The sequence below is a fragment of the Neltuma alba genome, unplaced genomic scaffold, assembly GCF_004799145.2.
Source record: "Neltuma alba isolate B1F8T4 unplaced genomic scaffold, ASM479914v2 tig00005396_pilon, whole genome shotgun sequence".
Taxonomy (NCBI): Eukaryota; Viridiplantae; Streptophyta; class Magnoliopsida; order Fabales; family Fabaceae; genus Neltuma; species Neltuma alba.
The window spans coordinates 2,611-8,361 of record NW_021634093.1 but is presented as its reverse complement, the minus strand read 5'-3'; the positions used below and the strand labels follow the sequence as shown (position 1 = coordinate 8,361).

At 32.6% G+C, this 5,751-nt stretch overlaps 1 pseudogene; it reads left to right on the top strand.

The window, feature by feature from the left end:
* Window positions 1–3,133: 3,133 nt before the first annotated feature.
* On the top strand, window positions 3,134–5,522 carry LOC114747638 (probably inactive leucine-rich repeat receptor-like protein kinase At5g48380; annotated as a pseudogene).
* Window positions 5,523–5,751: the final 229 nt, after the last annotated feature.

Sequence of the window (5,751 nt, the reverse complement as noted above, 5' to 3'; positions counted from 1 at the left end):
TTGGTTCCAACACGACCGAACTCACGAGGGCCGATGCCGACCTTTTAATTCTACTATTTATTGGGCAAATGATAATTTCGTGCTTCCTTCCTTATATTCTTTTTCTAAGTTTTAAATAATTTTTGCTCCAAAAAAAGTTTTAAATAATTAAATTATGTGAATAAAAAATTAGTTAAAAATAATAAATATGTAAAAAAAATTATATCTTATTTTTAAAACACTCTATATTTATATAGATGGGGAAGAGAATAGGTTGGATAAAAAACAAAGACGAAAGAAAGAGAGTGATTAAAAAAAAAAAGATACAAGAGAATCGTATAATTCTTTAAGAAACATAAATAAAAAAATGTATTAAATATTCATATATTCCAAAACGTAGATTTTAAAAAGAAACAAGCTTATTTTAAAAATTGAAATTTATAAACACAATTGGAGGGAGAACATCTAAATATAATGGCAATTAAGTCAAATTAATTTGATTAATTACGAGAGATATATCCCTGATTCTCTTATCTCCCTCTTTTCTTTTTTCAAACATAATGATTTTTGGGTGAAAATATCCTATTACAAGCAATTTTCAAGGAAAAATATATAGAATTAAAGTTGTAAAATTTGAAAAACTGATATGTAAAATATAGAAGAAGAATTATAAATGAGTATGTAAATTTGGTGAACTTATGAAAAACACATTGGCTGATGGTAAAATATTACTAAGGTTAAAGTACTTTTAGTCCTTTAACTTTACATAATATTTTATTTTGTCGCTTAACTTTAAAAATAAATTTTTAGTCCTTTTTAATCTAAAAACTGTTTACAAAAATAATGATATTAAGCTTTTAAATATTTATAAAATATTACTAAATGCTAACACATTTTTAATTTTTAAAACAACCATGATTGTCCAAAAAAATTATCATTTTTAATACTAACAATTTTAGAGTTAAGGCCTAAAAAGTATGCTTTTTAAAGTTAAGCGATGAAATTAAAACTTTATTAAAATATCAAATAATACTTTTAGTCTATTACTAATAATTCAACAACATCGATGGTGGTCCACCAAATAAGTAGTCTTTTTGCAGTTTATCTCACCCCTATCTCTTTCTCATAAATTGTCATATGACTAGACATTTATTATATTACAAAGAATCGGAAAAATAATAATAAATAAAAGTTGTCAAAAAAAAAAAAAAATAAAAAATAAAATAGTAACTTAAAAATATTAGGATTTTTCATAATTTTTATATCTCTATTCATTTTTGTAATATATACACACACACACAAAGAGAAACTGTCAAGTGGCTGTTTTGCCATTGTGGATAGTATGCAAGTGTAAGTGTTACTCGTTTTCTTTTATTCTAAATTTTAACAAATATAAGAAGTTATATTATATGGTACTCTTTTTTTTCTGGTAAAAATATTATATAGTACTCTAGACTAAGTTATAATTTATGAATAAGGCGAGAAAAAAAATATCAATACAATTTAATAATAAAAATAGATCAAATAATTTTAAAAGTTGAGGTTTTTTTGTTGCGCCTTTTCTCCTAAAGAAAAAGCTGAGTCACTAAAATTTTTCAGTCTTCTCCTAGTTAAATGATCCTGGCCAGTGGTAATCTTATTCGGTAATGCTTTGATATTTTTATTGTTAGAATTTATAATTTATCATAACTTAATTTTCATTCTTTTTATATTACTCCTCCAGTCCTAAAAAATGGGTCTTATATTTAGAATTGGAGGAGTAATATGATTTGAATTTTTAACCACAACTCACTTTCCCACTCCCATCTTACTTCCTAAGTTAATTACTCCATAATTTTTTTAGTCAAAAATATTTTATGTTTATTTTATTTTAAAGAATATTTTATAAAAATATATATACATATTATCTTTATCAATGTTCTTCATTCTATTTGATAGTGCCATTGCCTTAAAAAAAATGTTAATCATTCTATTTCTACTGCCAAATCTAGCCTCTGCTAACTTATATCAGGTGACATGTATCTTCATCATTATGTATATTTCTTCACTTTTTTTTATTCAGTAGTGTTACTTTTACTTTCTTTATATTTAGAAATAATTCAGAGTTATATACAAGTTATTATATTTTGTTATTCAATTTTTCAACAAAATTAACTATCGAATTTTTAACAAATATTTAGATAAACTAAATTAAATCACGTTCCAAAATATTATACAACATTTAAGAATGTTTTCATTGTTTTGCTCTAAAATATTTTTAAAATAATATTTGTTGATATTGGTTATTATTATCAGAATCATACTTTTTAAAGAAACTGGATTAGACGGGACTGCCCTTCATATTTATATAAATGAGGGGAAAGCCAAATTCAAAAAAAAAAATCAAGTGTGAAAACAAGAAGTGGTTATGGGTTTCAATTTCATATTAATATAAATATTCTTTAATAATAAAAGTATAAATTGTTTCCAAATCTTTTTCCATTTTCATTGGGCCATCATGCCCCTTTAATTGGGCAAAGCAAGTCAGCAAGTCAAGCACGCACAAAGTCTTCGCTTTCCCGCACGCAGTCTAGTCGTCCCTGAGCTTGGAAATTTTTGCCACTGCCTTCTTTGACCCGTTGTTTATATCTTTCTTCCTGCTTCCCAATTCACACACTTTCCCTTCAGAGTTAACTCGTCTTCTTCCTCTCTATCCTTTCTTCTCTGAGCCCTTCGATTTTGGCTCTGTTTTTTCAAACCTTCTGTTCACGTCCTTTTCTCCAATTCAGCTGCTCTTTTCTGCCTTCCCTTCTGGGCAGAGCGATGCTTCCACGCTATTTCGAGAGCTCTGCAAGTTTCTTTGGTTCTCCTGAGCTTGATTCCTATATAATTCAGGTGGGTATTGCAGTACTTGAGCAGAATTGATGTAATTCTCTATCTCGATTAGTTGGGTTTTTGCTTTATCTGTCAGTGTCAAACTTAATTTGACTTCGCTTCTCAGGGCTTGATATCTCTTTTGCACCTGTTAGTGTTAGAGGGTGTGAATTTGGTTTAAATGATAATTAGTGTATTTTCTTTTTCTGCTGCGACAGAGAACTGATCGTTTTAGTTCGTGTTGGATTGCGTTTCTGTTCGTTAATTTCTTTGAAATGTGTGTCAGGATGTGTTCTGAGGGGACTATAGTATGGATTTTATAACCTCCAACGGATCCCAACTGAAGTGAGGTATCTGGGTTGTTTCTTCTCGGCTCGTGTTTGAGATCGTGGTTGAAGATGGTTCTGAGTAGCCGAACTTTCTGTGCTCATTTTATTATTATTAATTCCTTGTTGCTGCTTAGTTGTCACATGGTCTTTGGGACTCCGACTGACATCTTCTGCTTGAAAAGTATAAAAGATTCTCTTCAAGACCCATATGGTTATTTGAAGTCTTCCTGGGATTTCAACAACAACACAGAAGGATTTATCTGTAAATTTACTGGGGTCGAATGTTGGCACCCTGATGAGAACAAAGTCTTAAATCTAAAGTTGTCAAACATGGGACTCAAGGGCCAGTTTCCTCGTGCCATTCGAAATTGCTCGAGCTTAACAGGATTGGACCTGTCAATTAACAAACTTTCTGGAACAATCCCATCAGATATCAATGTTCTCCTTGAATATGTGACAAATCTTGATCTATCTTCAAATGACTTTTCTGGGACGATCCCTGTGAATCTTGCAAATTGTTCTTATCTTAATATTCTTAAACTGGATCAAAATCGGCTCAGCGGGACGATTCCTGGACAATTCAGCACGCTTACAAGGCTCAAGACATTTAGTGTCTCAAGCAATCTTTTGACGGGGCCAATTCCAAACCTTAAGCAGCAAGTCTCAGCTGATAGCTATTCAAATAATCCTGGACTATGTGGTCCCCCTTTGCCAGTTTGCCAGGCCCCATCCTCCAAGAGTAACTCTGCAGTTATAGCCGGAGCAGCTGTTGGTGGGGTGACGGTTGGAGCATTAGTAATAGGTATTGGATTGTTCTTCTTTGTCAGACGAGTATCTGTGATTAAGAAGGAAGAAGACCCTGAAGGCAACAAATGGGCAAGAAGTCTGAAGGGAACTAAAGGAATAAAGGTAAGTTTTATCAATGCATCACTCAATAAATGTATTCACACAGTGAGCAGCTATTCATTTTTCTTCTCACCTCCATTAGAATACGAAATCATATGACTGAAACTATCTTTAACATCAAAATTCTTTATAAATTATTTTCAATTTAAGATATTTTAATGGATACTCTTTTAGACTGATATTGCAATAAAATCATTCTTATTGGACCTTCACTTTAACAATTCTAGTTCTTAGGATGAAATGGACTTTGACATGAATAGTTGGAGGCTCATGGTTGGTTTTATTAAAACCAGTAACTGTAACATTATTCTTTTAAATCGTTGTCAGCATTAGCTGTGATGAAATCTTTTGTTAACTTCTGATGATCTGTACCAGATTCATGCGCATGACATATTTTTATAATTTATACCATTCACTGTAAGATCTTGAAAACGTACATGACATGTATTGACTTGGATCAGGTTTCAATGTTTGAGAAGTCAGTTTCAAAAATGAAATTGAGTGATCTCATGAAGGCTACTAACAACTTCAACGTCAACGTCAATATTATCGGGTCTGGAAGAACAGGAACCATGTACAAAGCTGTCCTTGATGATGGCACATCGCTCATGGTTAAGAGATTGCAGGAATCTCAACACTCCGAGAAAGAATTTCTTTCTGAGATGTCTACCCTTGGGGCTGTCAGACATCGTAACTTGGTTCCTCTTTTTTTAGGTTTTGCCTTGCCAAGAAGGAGAGGCTTTTGGTCTATAGTTTTTGTCAAAAGGCACTCTTCATGATCAGCTACATCCTGCTGAAGGTCAGAGCACCCTAGAATGGCCTATAAGGCTTAAAATTGCTATTGGAGCAGCTAAAGGATTAGCATGGCTCCATCATAGCTGCAATCCCCGTATCCTTCATCGTAACATAAGCTCCAAGAGTATCTTATTGGATAGCGATTTTGAGCCCAAAATTTCTAGTTTTGGCCTTGCTAGACTGATGAACCCAATTGATACACATCTGAGTACTTTTGTAATGGGGAGTTTGGGGATTTAGGTTATGTTGCTCCTGAGTATACAAGAACGCTGGTGGCTACAACTAAGGGGGATGTTTATAGCTTTGGGGTTGTTCTTCTTGAGTTGGTGACAGGTGAAAGACCCACTCATATGGCTAAAGCTCCAGAAACATTCAAGGGAAGTTTGGTTGAATGGATTACCGAACTCTCAAGCAGCTCTGAACTGCAAACTGCCATTGATGAATCATTAGTTGGGAACGGATGTGATCATGAGCTTTTCCAATTTCTTAAGGTTGCATGCAACTGTGTTTCATTAAATCCAAAGGAAAGGCCGACTTTGTTTGAAGTATACCAGTTTCTGAGAGCCATTGGTAGTAGGTACAATTTCACAACTGAGGATGAGATATTGGTACCTACAGATATTGGTGATGCTGGAATCTAGACGAACTTATTGTGGCTCGAGAAGAAATAATTGAAAAGGCAGGTGAGATATATACACACATATTTATAATGTAGGTCTAATTTTATCATTTTCGTATGTAACTCTCTCTTGCTTTGCAGTCCAAGAATAAGCCTTAGTGTAATATATTTCTTGGTGATCTAAATCCAGTGTGTGAAATCAATATTGAAAAGACAGTATTGTATCATCTTATGAACGATCAGCATATATAGGTGAGTTACTTTAGTTCG